Below are 14,796 nucleotides of genomic sequence, written 5' to 3'. Positions count from 1 at the left end.
CCGCTGCCTCTGCTGGCTGGTGCTGACCTGGCCGGCCTCTTCCATACCCAGCAGCACATGGGAAGGTGGCTTCAGCCGCATGCTGCTCTGGATGGGATGGATCCAGCTGGGTCAGCACCAGCCAGGAAAAGTAGCATGCAGCTGAAACTGGCTTCTCACGTGCTGCTGGGGACGGGAGGAGGCAGGCCAGGTCTACGCCAACCAGCAGAAGCGGTGGCAGAGCCATGTGCCACTTGGGACGGGAAAAGCCTGGCCGGAGCGGGAGGGATCAGCTGCATTTTCCCCTGCCTGCACTGGTCAGTCCCGAGTGGCACATGGCTTCGCTGCCACTTCTGCTGGCTGGTGCTGACCTGGCCGGCCTCCTCCCATCCCCAGCAGCACGTGGGAAGCCAACTTCAGCTGCATGTTGCTCCGGATGGGACAGACCCATGCAGGTCGGCACCAGCCAGCAGAAGCAGTGATGAAACCTCCTGCCTTTTGGGACCAGCTGACACAGATAGGGGGAAAGTGCAGCAACATGTGGGGAAGCCACCACTTGATAGGGGACGGGATGGGCTGGCCAGGCTACACCAGGGAGGGAAAGCTGTGGCTGAGCCCAAGCCCCCTGCAGCTGTGCTGTATGCTCCTTTAAGACTGAACAATATGCTCAAGAATAGAGCATGAACGATGTGGGCCCCAACGTAAATTTGGAGCAGGTAAAAATCTTTGTAAAAATACTGTCCAGTGTTTGGATTGTGCTTGCTTCTGTTTCTCTTTGTGCGGGATTCAGGATTCAACTTATTACTACTTGTTAAAGATGCATTACTAACAAATTATTAATTCAATAAAAATAAATCATCTTGAAGATTATTCTCAAAAATGCCCATATTTTGTTGCTTTGATTAGTTTTCACTCTGGCTGATATCTTTTCCACATTTGATCTGTCGACTTGCATTATGCTTCTTTCATTCATTGAGAAGTGAGTAGAAGAAAAAGTGTTTATTTTAGTCAAGTGTTTGGTATTTTTTCATTTGTCCTTTTCTATTGTCTTTATTTTGGATTTTAAACCACATTTCCAGACCCATTTCATTGTCACTTCCTACAACTTCATTGGTGTCAAAGGTCACATGACATCACTTCCTGATGTGATTACCACTTCCTGTGAGGTCTTTGACTATGGCTCACTAGTCCACTGGGTGATAAAAAGTTTGTGATCTGGCCCCACATTCAAAAAGGTTGGACACCCCCTGTGCTAGACTATCCAGACTTGCAAGAGCATACGTTTGTTACCCGACAGCAAAATCCAACACGAAAACTCTTAGCACACAATTCCATTGCCTCAAGTACCCGCTACAGAAAAGCACCACGGGAAAACAATCTCCCTTTATTTCTAAAATGATTAGCTTTCGTGCATCGCCAATTTGTATCAGCATAGCACAAAATCACCTTTAGCACTCTTATCCAGTTAAACAATAAAACAATTAAAACAAAAGCATCAATTTTCCTCCCAATTAATTACTGAATAAGAGTCATTTAAATGAGGCCGATGTTTTTATGTTCATGTTAAATATAGAACCGTTTCCTCTTTCCTACAGTTGCAAGAAGCCTGGTATTGTAATCAATGGGTAATTAAAGATGTACATGTAATCAGGGTAGCATGATAATACAAATGTAATAAAAAAGTTTCACCCTGCATGAAAAAGGTTTAAATATCTAGTCAATTAGAATCAAAATAAGATCAAATTTGTTCCATCTGAAAGATTGGTTTATATATTTTCTGAAAAGCACAAAGGTATTTTTTGGCTCTCAGGATTTTTTCCTCCAAGTTTCACTATGTCTAAAAATTAACTTAAAGGTCCAGTGTCCAGTGACAAGCAATTTTTCCAACTTCTTTCTCCTTCTATACTTGCTCTCCCTGTCAAGACTTAGAAGAGCAAGGTAACATTGTATGATATGTCGATTTGTTTTTTAAGGTTCTTATGTGAAATTAGAGCCTTAAATAGAGGAGGTCAGTGGAATAAGTCTCAAAGTAAATGCACTAATGGAAACAGGAGAGTTGAGGGGCTCCAAGCTGAATAATAGATGCAATTTAAATATGTAGCATCTCTCTCATTATTATTATTTACATAAACACTCACTTCATATATTAAATTTGCACACATTGCAAAGGCAGAGTTAACATTAACACAGTTAAATTTGCATAATAATCCACGAAAACACCTTGTTTCAACCTGCTGAAATTGTCAATTTTCAGCCACCTGGGGTGAAAAACCTTCCATGCTTGCTCTTTGTTGCACATCAAGCTATTTTCAAGACAGGAAATAAGAAAAGATAATTCGCTTTCCTAATGGCATTTATTCACAAGCATTCTTTTGAAAAATATCAAGAATCTCCAACGTTTGTAAGAGGAGCTCAATATTAAAGAGAAAGCATTGGCAACAGAAAGCATCCTTTTACTGGCCCTGTGAAAGTCAGGTTGTAAGGCTATGAAAATCATTACTTCAAGTTTAGCACGAGACCTGCTTCTGAAATCTCAGGATGTTCACTTCCATGTGCCATTATTAATGTGCATGCTATACTCCTTTCCTTGAGGGCTAGCAAGTTTGATTTCCCCTCCACATACCCCTCCTCCTGTTTTATAACTGGGTTCCCAGAGGATCTGCTCAGATCACTTCAGTTAGAAATCAGGCAAAATCCCCGTCTTTAATATGACAGAGGTCTCATTAATTTAATTTTTATTTCTTAGATTTGTATCCTGGCCTATGCATGTCTCAAAGTGGCTTACGATAACACATCCCTGAAACAGGGATCTCCAATTCCCTGACCCTATCCTCAACCACTGCCTCCCAGCCCAAACCCATACATGTATAAACTATCCTGCCAAACCCAAATGCCACTTATATCCAGTTACAAGAAACCCTTTCCCACCCACCATTCCCACTGCAGGGCCTCAACCCCAAGGGAGATACGCCCACATTCCCCCCACATAATTTTATATGAACAGCTAAAGGTCTGTATTTGACCATGCTGCCTGTAACAACTAGATTGCACACCTTCCTATGAAAAGGGTAGAACCTAGATTTCTCATTTCTCAAAATTATTCAGGTGTCTAGCAACTAGCTAAGCCAGTGAAGTGTTGCACAATACCCTCTCTACTGGCTGGTGCATGTAGGGGATAACATGTGGCTGGTGCAAGTAAAGGATCTGGCCTGCATGGCTCCCCAACAGTCAGGAAATTTGGTGGTGGGAGAGCAGTGGCAGGACAGCCACCCCTCCCCACTGCCAAAAGTCCAAGCTGCACAGGGCAGAGCAGGACAAGGCCAGGGCCCGAGCACATCCCTGTCCCCCCACCCCCTCCATTGAAGCTTTATTTTAAAATCAGCAAAGAAATATGTGCACGCAGGCACACATACACACAGGATAGCTTTCTATAACATAGATCGTTCCTTTGCTGAATTCAAAATAATCCATACATCTCTCTTTTAACAGGCCCAGTTTTGTAGGTGACCCTTCTTAAATCAGCTCTACAACTATGATTCTCCACAGGGAAAAGAGCCAAGGGTTTTATAGAATGCTTCCCTAAACAGAATTTTTTGTAAGGAAGAAAGCCCTCCTCTGTCTCCCTGGGTGGCTGACAGTTTATCTAATCAATCAGATGTCTGTGTCTCCCTCTCTCTCTCACCTACACTTTTATCAGACCCCCCACCCCACAGTCTCCACTGAAATGTCACTAGTGTCCAAGTCAAACGATTCAGCTTTTTTTCCTAGCACATTAAACCAATGCTGCTCAATCTTTTTGTCTGGCTGGCCAGACAGATAGTGCCCAACCTCTCTGTGGGCCAGATACAGAGGGCTCCAATTGACTGTGCAGAGATGGGCAGGGGTCATCCTGGCCTGAACCAGCCACATGGTGGCTTGGGCCAGCCCCACCCTAGCCTCACAGTGGGGAGGGACTGTGATCTGGGCCTGATCTAGCCCTACAGGGGGAGGGGGCATGGCACAGCCCCTTGAGAGGAAGAGGGCATGGTACGGCCCCAACTGAACCAAGTGGTGGGAAGGGGGTATGGCCTGGCCCGCCCCCGTTGTGGCAGAGGGGAGGGGGAATAGAGAGGGCATGGGCCGCCCGAAATCATCTGCACCGGGAGAGGGGGCATAGCATGCATACAAAGGAGGAAGTGGGCATGGTTCAGCCCCAACCTGGCCAGGTGGAGAGAAGGGGGCATGTTTGAAACCCATGGGAAGAAGAGGACACAACCCAGCCCCAACTCAGTGGCCTGGAGGACAGAGGCAGGGAGAGGGCATGGCCTGGCTCTGATCTAGCAATGCATGGGGCAAGGTCCTGGGCCAGGTCTGCCCTGCCCTGCCTTAGGGGGCTTCAAATTTTGGCAGCAGGGAGGGGTAGCAATACTGCCACTGCTCCCCCTGCCACCAAATTTCCTGACCTGCAGCGAGCCCTGCAGGCCAGATTCCAAGGCTCTGTGGTCTGCATTTGGCCCATAGGCCAAAGGTTGAGCACCCCTGCATTAAAACTTACCATGAGCTAATTTCAGTGTAACAGCTGTTGTCCTTGAAAGCAGAGGAAATACAATCTCACTCCCTTCTAGAACATAAATACATTGAGCCATATTTTAAATATGTTTATTTAAGGAACTTGTTGAGCATTATTCTGAACTCATCTTAATATTTTAAGTTTTCCCACTGTAAAAGGGTGGTAAATCTCAAAAACAAGCATTCCAATAAATAAGATGTAAATCTGAACTATTTAAAAAATAAAACCAAAAAAAATTTACTTTCAGGGTCTTTAATTCTTTTGAGAGTTTTAATCAACATTTGAGATTTCCATAATAATAATTCTAATATTTGTTAGGCCCTGATCACACACTGTCATATAATTGCAGCTTCACACACTGGACTTTAAAAACATGGAATAATTCAAAATATTAAGTGACAATGGTCTCTCAAATAATATTCTTAACTTTAGATTGCCAATACCAGTTCAGAAGATCAGGTCTGCAAAAAAAAAAAACAAAAACAAAAAAACAAAACAAAAACATTCAGACATCTGATGATACCGTGACCCATATGTACCCTCCTTCAGGCTTCAACCACATGCTACAAAACCAGTATCAATTACTGTTTTTCTGAAGCTGTTTTCTGAAAAATCTTGTAATACAAGACTGCCCAGTTTTGGTACTGCTGGGGACCATACTCTGGCCAGCCCACACACAGTTGAGTGGGCTTTGCCAATGGCACATAGCCCCAGTACCAAAAGCATGTGATCCCTACCCACTGCTGCATGGACTGTACCAGCAACATGCAGCCCCCCACCACAGACCCTCCACCTGCCATGCAGCAGTGGGAGAGGTGGCTGCACGTTAACCATTCAAGCGACCATATATGGGACAACAATTAGCCAGCCCTGCTGAATATAAGAACATCCCCGTAAAACCCAAGTATGTAGCAGGCAGTCATTTACGTATGCACTACCTAAGCTTAGAAAAGAAGGAAGTGATCAGATAATGAAAACTGTACTCTCCCATCCACCTAAAATAGTAGTTTAAAGTTTGAGAAACCTTATGCAGTTCTAGAAGCTAAGTTGGAGACAAATGTAACATTCCCCTTTAATTATCATAGGACAAAAGGCACATTCATAGCTGTCTGAATATCAGTTCTACATTGTACGGTAGAGTGCAACTCAAGATCCAGGTAGCTTCCTTAATACTCCCTAGCAAGGATGCTTCTGTCTGACATGACTAAACAATTGATCAAGTCAAAATGCTTTAACTATCTCTGGCACATCTTTCCCACTGTGAAGTAAGTCTGCCAAAATCAATTCATTAATCAGCTTCAAGGGAATCAATTTGGATGCTGCTTTGTCCTTTTTCCATTCTTGGAGTAGGACAAATTCTCTCAACCCTTCCAACCTAATAACCCTTCATGGGAAGTCAGAAATGTTCATGGTTCCCAAATACTTACTATAATGAGGGGGGAAAATGAGAAAAGAGTAACTTTCAGATGAGACAAAAATTGACAGAATATAAAATGACCCGTCTTCCCTGTTATTTATTACAGAGCAATCTAGAATGTTTGATAGAACATTCATAGAAAATGAATTTCAATATACATGCATGAGCACCCTTTGTTTAGACCCATACAAAATGTTCTGCCTTTCGCAATACTAACCAAATAAATTCTGGAGATTTCTCCCGATTCATAATAAATTTCAGAATATAGGAAGGGAAAACAAACAAACAAACAAACAAACAAACAATGACATCTTACTATCTATTTTACAGACAATAATTTTGCTTAAGTGAAATCCTGAAGATAACACAGACTTGGCTAAATAATTTAACAGCAATATCCCCTGTTGTAAAGGCTAAATTCCAACATTTTCAAAGCTTCAACTTGAGCAACTCCAAACCTTGTTTAGATGCATAAAGAGTAACCTGATTTTCAGAGGTACTGAGAACTTTGGGGAATAAATCTGTTCAGAGGTTCATAGATTCATAGGTGTTAGGGTCGGAAGGGACCTTAATAGATCATTGAGTCTGACCCCCTGCATAGGCAGGAAAGAGTGCTGGGTTCAGATGACCCCAGCCAGATGCCTATCTAACCTCCTCTTGAAGACCCCCAGGGTAGGGGAGAGCACCACCTCCCTTGGGAGCCCATTTCAGACCCTGGCCACTCCAACTGTGAAGAAGTTCCTCCTAACGTCCAGTCTAAATCTGTTCTCTGCTAGCATATGGCCATTATTTCTTGTAACCCCTGGGGTGCCTTGGTGAGCAGAGCCTCACCTATTCCCTTCTGCACCCCCATGATGTGATGAATTCTATTTGATATTGGGGAGTCTATGTTTCTGTTTTCAATGTAGGGCCTATTTTTCTTCTCGTTTGCCTCTAAGATAAGCTAAAACCTATAGAAAGTGCTAGAAAATATTCTTCCACATAACAGCAGGCTAACTGCTTAGGATCATCAAAAACTTTGGGGATCATCCTTTGAAAGATGCATCTTTAGACAAAATGGTTAATGCCCAGGCAGACAGGTTTTCAGAGTTTATAGGGGAAAACACTTCTAACAAAGTGACTGCTTGATACATAATGAAATTGTATCATCATGTAAACAGGAAGAGAAGAACAGAAGAAGGGTGCATAAGACGGGAAGACATGGTTCATGTCTGTTTAGAGGCTAATCGCAATTGCATAACAAAATTCTGTCCAGAGATCACCAGTTTGAGACGCGTGCTGCAGCCCACATTGAAAGTCACTGTATTTGACACTGGTGATGCATTATTATTTTGCTGGTACTGTAAAGCAATGCTATGTGCTGTTGCCAGGCTCACTCATTTTCAAGAAGGTCTAGGTCTAAGCTGTAGAAATGTGGCTAAGGCAGAAAGGTTTCAGAAGCCCATGCTGGGTGACAGTAACATGAACCTTCACAGATGCGGCAGCCAGCTTGTTAGCAAAGCAAAGGAAGACATTCATATGTTTAATTAGACACCATCAAACAGAGTACAGAACCGAAAAGGAAACACTTTAAGGAAGAACCATACATCAAATAATCCAAATATTCTATATAGTAGCTTCATTTTAAAGTAATTAGGAGTAGTGATTAATGTAACCAAATGTATTGAATGTTATGTTGCTAGAATAGATGTGTTTTTGTTAGAATGCTTCGATAAACTGTAAAAACCAGGCAGCCTTGTCATGAACTCAGGTGGAGGAATAACAAAGCAATGTAAAGCAATAATTTCCACAGTGGCAAGGGAAAGGAGACAAGGAAGCCTTCCTTTTGCTCCTCTTGCTTTCACAGGGATACAAATCCCAACTAATTGACATTTTCTTGCCCCCCCACCCCCCAAAATCTAGTTCTGAAAGTTTCAGTGGAAGAAAGAAGTTTAAGTAAAACCATCAGCAATCGTTCATTAGAATAGTAAAACAAGCCATCTACAAATATTAGGCATAGGCTGGAAGGAAATTTGGATGTATACTTTTTGGATGTCTCCAAAGCTCAAGTCCCCAGGGGAACGGAGAAGCCTGGCCAGAGGACCTATTTTCTCCCCGAATCCACAGCTATGCAAATATTGTCTTTATTGAGCTAAATAAGTCCTTGCTAGTGCACATCCTAATAACGCTTCTGAGTTGTGACTGAACAGGTCTCATTGGTCAATAAATCTCCTCTCACCCACAGTTAAAATTAAGTGTAACAGTACTGCAGACTATGACAGTGTATTAGGAAGACAACTGGTGACAACTTCAAAGGATGTCGCCATAGAAGCAAAGTAAATCTGCCAGATTTGCGCACACCAGCTTTCAAAGCACTACCTCAATAAGATCCAGAGCTATAACAGTTCAATGGTATTCACATCACTTGGAGCAAATATACAGAAATCCTGGGCCACACTTCTTCCAGTGAATCAAGCTGTGCATTCCAGTATCAGAGCACTATATCTGCAAGACAATGAAGGCTGAGTTAAGGTCAGCCTTCTGTAGTGGATACGGAAGAAACACTCATGAGAAAATGTCAAGACATGGAAAAAAAATATGCACACAACATTTACTGCGAGACTTGAATGGAATGCTTGCAACTTGTAGCCCATATGTCAGCTTACAAGGAGCTATAGGCAGACAAAGTTCTTTAGGTAAATTCAATATCTTTTATTAGACCAACTAAAATAAAAATTATCCAGAGAACCCTGTCTGCCCATGTCCTTAGATCAACACGGCTAGAGCCTATACCACAGAGAGCTGTAAGAAGTTCAACAAGCAGGTCCAGTCCAACCATTAGGCAAACTAGGTGGTTGTCTAGGGCAGTGGTCTCCAAATTGGGGTGCACAAGATGATCCATTGGGGTGTGGGAAGAAAATATTAGAACTTCTATTTATATTTATTTTTATCTAAAAAAAATAAGAAAGAAATTAAGTTTTACTAATATTTAATATAAGGATTAACACTGGTGCCCTCACTTGGTCTGTATGTCAGACAGTCACGTGTCACGTATGGTACGTGAGGTATCCCGAGGGAAGAGTGGGAGTTTCACAATGCGGAGGTACAGTAGTAGTGTACAGTGGTCTCCAAACTTTGTACAGTGGTACACTGAGTAGTACATGTATATAATTTATAAATAAAAAAATATACATATATTGGGGGTGCATGCTCAAAAATATTGGAAGCGATGGGGGCACAGAGGTACACAGTTCACCTAGGGCACCAATTACCCTTGGATCAGCCCTGTTAACAGGAAGAAAATGCCACAGTAGCTGCTTAAAACAGAGAATCAAGTTGATCAACAGTGGGTACATCTACACACACCATTAACATGAAGCAATAAACTCAGGAGATTATTGCTCCAGAGTTTATTGCTCCTGGGTGCACCGTTTGAACATGTGCCCAGGACCACAGCACATTGAGCTAGGTTGGAGGAGCCCCAGCAGGCAGCAGGTCTGGGGGGGGAGGGGTGGTCAGCTTGCCGGCCCAGGGCTGCTCCCACCCAGCTCAATGTACTGTAGAGGGGCTGGCTGTGTCATGAGGGTACTCCAGTGCGAGAACTAGCCAGTAGGCAGACCCTGCAGTGAAGCACCCTCATGCTCCAGCCAGCCACATCTGCATCTACACATGAACTGCTGCAAAGTAAAAAACTCCACAGGGAGTATTTACAAGCACTATCCTGCTGCAGGATAAATTAGTTTACTCCAGCCAGTAGGGTCGCACGTGTAGACACGCAATGTTTAATGGGGAGCTAATTAGCCTCCACTGTAAATATCTTGTGTAAATGTACCCAGCATATCACTGATCATGTGTTGCAACCTGAATCATCCTTTAGGATTTATGGCCTCAGAGAACTCACAGTTGGCATAATAATTTTGTGTTAGGAGTTATTCAAGAAAGAATCCAATGTATACAAGCAAAAGTGCAAACCAGAATAAATAATATGTTTTGGAGAAAATTTGATGGGTTTTCACTTGTTTTCCAGAACTGGAAACCAGAGTGCTCTTAAGCAGCTTTGGAAAAGGTTTCCTTCATCTTTGCTTCATCAATGGGTTGTCTGTAGTTGGGTCAATACTGCTTTTGGGAAACTTGTATAGTTGGACTTAGCTATTTTTTCAGACTTCAGTGAGTGAGGTTCAGTACAATGTTATTATGAGTGTTCAGAAAAGGCAGCCTTATCATAGCTACAACACAGCAGGCACAGGCATGCAGATGTTGTCATGCAACAGACATTTGGTAGGAGAATTTTTTTTTTTTTTTAATTTATTTAGAACCCCAGATAGAAGTTGCCTTAATACTGAAGACACTTTTTACTCTCTCTAAGGTAATAGAGAATATTAATTTATTATAATTCAACTGCAGCCCCCATTTGATACAAGCACATCTTCAATAAAACAGTTTATGCATAAGATCCCCTGGTACAAATTAAAGAATTATACATACTGGAACCATTAAGAATTTGAAATAAACAAACCTAATAACAAAGAGACAGAAGAGAAGAAAAAAAATATTTTTAAACACATTGTGTTACTATGCATTTGTTCTAGAAAAAGATACAAACAATGGAAAAACTTTTCAATCCAACAAATCACTAAGCAATTATAGTTAAAAACGCTTTTAACTATATCCATTATTCCCCATGCTGTTTGTACATTATGTACACTTTTGAACTACAAACTGAATATAGTAATTGATCAGAAATGTTGAGATGTCCTTGAAAAGAATAGGATTTTCAAGAACTCTCTCTACCATTAAGCAGCATAAAATAAATGGCAACAAAAACTGTCTAGTGGAATAGGTTTTCCAGCTACACTGCTACAATATCACCTAAACTGTAAGCTGCAGTATGTCTGTGAAGAATTTCAGATTTTGTGGGGAAATAAAATAAGGCGCAATTGATATATTTCTCTAAAAAAAAAGAAGAAACTGTATTTTATTGCCTCCAAGATGTCTGTTTTGTGGAATAAAATTAGATTTTTAAAAGAAATGAAAATGAAAACAAAAAAAAGTTCAAGCTGCATGACATTTTTACAAAGCATGGAGATGTGAATTTTCATTTAGTTTAATAAAACATTTTTCTGACAGCAGTACAAAATTTGGTAAAACAGTGCCACTATAACTTTCCAGATTTCAATAAAAGCCAGACAATTACTACAATTGCTGATCAGCTATTCAACCAAAAAATATGATTATAGATAAGTCAATGCAATAAAACATGCTTACTGACCAACAGTTTGGTCTTTCAAATACCAGCTGCCAGGCACAGTAAAGCCTGCAAGACCATTTTCCTTGCATAATTAACTTGACCGATTGCACCAAGGTCTACGAACCTAAGTCAGTCCAGCCAAGGTGTGTGAATTCACACTGAAGTGCTATCTATACTCTCCCGTGCTCTGATGTCCTTGTTGGCTAGGGACAGATATTACACAAAAACCAGTTTAAGTGATCAGAAATTGGTCTAAACCTGTAACAGAAGAGATGTTCAGCGCACATAAACCAGTTTGAAAATGTCTGACACTGGTTTGTGATAAGTCTGGTTGAATGTAGCATCAGACTTAACTGATTTGGGTCAAACTGGTTTACACAATGTCTGTCCCAGACCCCTTGCTGGTTTGAGTTAAACCAGACTTCCCCAGCATCCCAGCATGCTCTCTGGGCAGGGCTCTCTGCTCCACAGCAGAGCTGGTCCCTCCCCTCCGCTCCCTGGCTGGAGCTCAGCAGACTGTAGGCATCTGCCTGGCTTCCCCCTGCTCTCCCCCTCTCCTCCCCACTCCCTGTTAAGCAGGGATCCCCTGTCCCTTCTGCTTTACACAGACACACCTCAGCATTAGCTAACAAACCACATGCTGGCTACAGTCCGGGCTGTGAAAGCCGGGACAAAGGCAGAATCAGCAGGCAGCTGGTAAGGTCCCTCTGTTGTTTTCTTAATGGGGTGATAAACACTGTGTTATCAATTCCCTGCTGGGCTGGTCAGAAGCAGGGGAGAACCCCTCCATAAACAGAGCATCCTGCCAGGGCCTGACCCTCCCCCATCAGCTTAGCACTGTAAAAGTGCAAGGAGGGCTTCTCTAGTGCCTCCCGGTGCCTACCCTGAGCCACTGCAGGCATGTGCCTGCATTTCTGGGATGTCTGTACACTTACAAACTGATTCAGCCTAGCCAGATTAGGCTCACCTGCAAAGACTGAATCAATTCAGGCTCAGGCTTTCTGAATGTCTGTCCCTAGCCACTGAGGCAACCACCAGCCATGCATGTCACAAGGATTTTTGCAGGCACATTACATGGTTTCTTGTGCTGATGTAAACCTAGCTACTCTGTGAAACTCTCTTGGTTAACTATGAAAAAACCTCATTTGTCCTTTGGCGCATATGGAGGGAGAAGACAGGGTACCAAAAGGAAACGGATGCCTTTTTGGACTGAGGATGCAAGCCAAGTGCACCGAGTACCAGGATGAGCAAAAACAGCATCCATGTCTTGCCTACAGCTGCACATAGGTCTGCTAGTCCAGGTTGGAAGCACTACAAAAAAAGGAAAAAAAACAAAAACAAAAAAACAAAACAAAAAAACCCCCCCAAAAAATCAGCGCTGCCTCTAGGCTGCCTTGCAGCCAGGGGCTGAAACTGCTGCTTGGGAGTATGGGCCTTCCAGCTCTGACCCCAGGCAGGGCAGGAGGGGCCGTAGGAATCACTCCCAAGGCAGGTGGGTCCCAGCTGCACCCTGGCAGCTCTGTCTGCAGCCCTGTCCTAGTCACTGGGAGCTGCAAGCCCCACCGCGGGGGTGGCTGGAGGGGGAGTGCTGCACCCGGCTGCTTCACATGGGCCCGTGAGGCTGCAGCCACTACCTGGGAGCATGGGGCTCCCGGCTCTGACCCCAGGTACCGGTGCCAGCTTCCCCCGCCCTGCATCCAGCCACACACCACTCTCCTTCCCCCCAAATGCCAGAGCAACCTGGAAGCAGGCTGCTGCAGCAGGGGCTGGGATGAGCAGGGACAAACTGCACTCTACCCCGGGCCCCCTGGGACTCTACTTTTCCCACTCACCCCAGACCCTGCTGCAGCAGCCCTGGGAATGGCTGACACCAACTGTGCAGGGAACTGTAAGTGGGCACAGGGCTCTTACTGCCACACGCACCCCAGACTGGACCTGATCATGCATGCCACATAGGGGGTCAGTCCACCATAGTCTGCATGCAGCAGCCTACAGGACCAGTCCTGAGTGCTGGTTCTGCATAGCCCAATCGGGACTGGGCCTGGAATCAGCATGCAGAGCTGGTCTGGCAGGGCATCACACACAACCCACACCCTGGGCTGACCCTTGTGCTGCATGCAGTGCTGGCCAGAGTCCACACAGAGTGCAGAGTGAGCCCCAGAGAATATGTGCTGCTTGCAGCATGCAGGCTGAACCCAGTTCCACTGACTGTGCATACAGCATAGGGGGCATGGCCCTCAGACTGCACTAGCAAACCTCATCTGGCCTGCAGGGCTCATAAGTCTGACACCCCTCCCTTATACAATAGGGGTTCATAAAGACATTGCCATAAACATGCACAAAATATTTTAGGGTACCCTGTCTCAGAATAAATTGCCCTTGAAGAAGCATGCATTCCTTAAGGAACAGAAACAACAACAAAAAAGTCACATGTAGAAAGGAAGAAAGATTGCTATGAGACTGGTTAGTTTCTTAATGCTATTTTATCTTTATCACTAGTCTCCCAAACCATCTTGCTCTGTGTCACTGCCCTTAAGGTTGACTGGAAGCTGGGCTTATGCTAAATAACATTCTCCTTTTAATTCCAGCTTTCAAAGAACAGACTTTGACTGTAAATTCTAAAATGCTCCTAATATATGAAGCAGTACATCAACATTAGATAACTCTTAACAACTTAGCTAAAACTAAGTACAATGCAAAAAGGCAGTTAATGTCTCTTTTGCCTAAGTAACTTTAATAATATATCTAAATAACATTCCATACACTTTAACACTAGGAAACCACATAATTTAGCAAGTCATAATTATTGCACTGCTATAAGTGAACAAGAATTTTTCAATAGCTATTTAGAACAATTTTTTTAGTTTGTCCATCAGCTATTTGCATATGGCTCTCACTACCCACCTCTTCTATACAAGAGCTAGGGTCAGACATTTAAAAGCCAGAGCCTGAATTGATTCAACCTTTCCAGGTTAGTCTAAGCTGCAGTAGGAAGTGCCGGGAGCGGGAGGGGAAGGGGCCACTTTTGCTCTGCACACCTAGTGCCAATGTTTTTGCATCTGCTCTGGTGCCACCACTGCCCCGCAAGACAGCCCAGAGGCAGCGGTGATGAAATGAAGATGCAGGGCACCCCAGTGCCAGCTCTGGGCAGCTGCACCAGGAAGCCGTGGCAGCAGGAAGGGGAGAGGCCACTTTTCTCCCCGTGCTGAGCAGCAGTTTCTCCCATGCTGCTGTTGCTCAGCCCGGATGGCGAGCCTGGAGCCAGCACAGAGTGCATGGGGTCAGGGCTGCACGCACTGGTCCCTGGTTGTACCATGAGGCTGGGGCCAGCAGCAGCAAAGGAGCTGCTCGGGCCAGGCTGCCAAGGAAGGTAGTCCCACCGCAGGGTAGCCCTAGCCCAGCTGCATGCCCAGAGAGTGGAGCCTCAGCCTGGTGGGACTGAGGTACCTTCTGGGGGCCAGACAAAGGCCCTCCGCAGGCCAGATCCACCCAGCCAGCAGCATCTAGCCGTGGTACCACCTGGCCACTGAAGTGAAAAGGAAGGAGCAACCACAATGGGGGCCGGAACCACTGTCACGGTTTCCCTGAGCAGAGTCTCTTCCCGGTGGGAGGGGGGGAGGGAAA

The sequence above is a fragment of the Gavialis gangeticus genome, unplaced genomic scaffold (genome assembly GCF_001723915.1).
Source record: "Gavialis gangeticus isolate Ggan-Ray unplaced genomic scaffold, GavGan_comp1, whole genome shotgun sequence".
Classification (NCBI taxonomy): Eukaryota; Metazoa; Chordata; order Crocodylia; family Gavialidae; genus Gavialis; species Gavialis gangeticus.
This window is presented reverse-complemented; position numbering follows the sequence as displayed.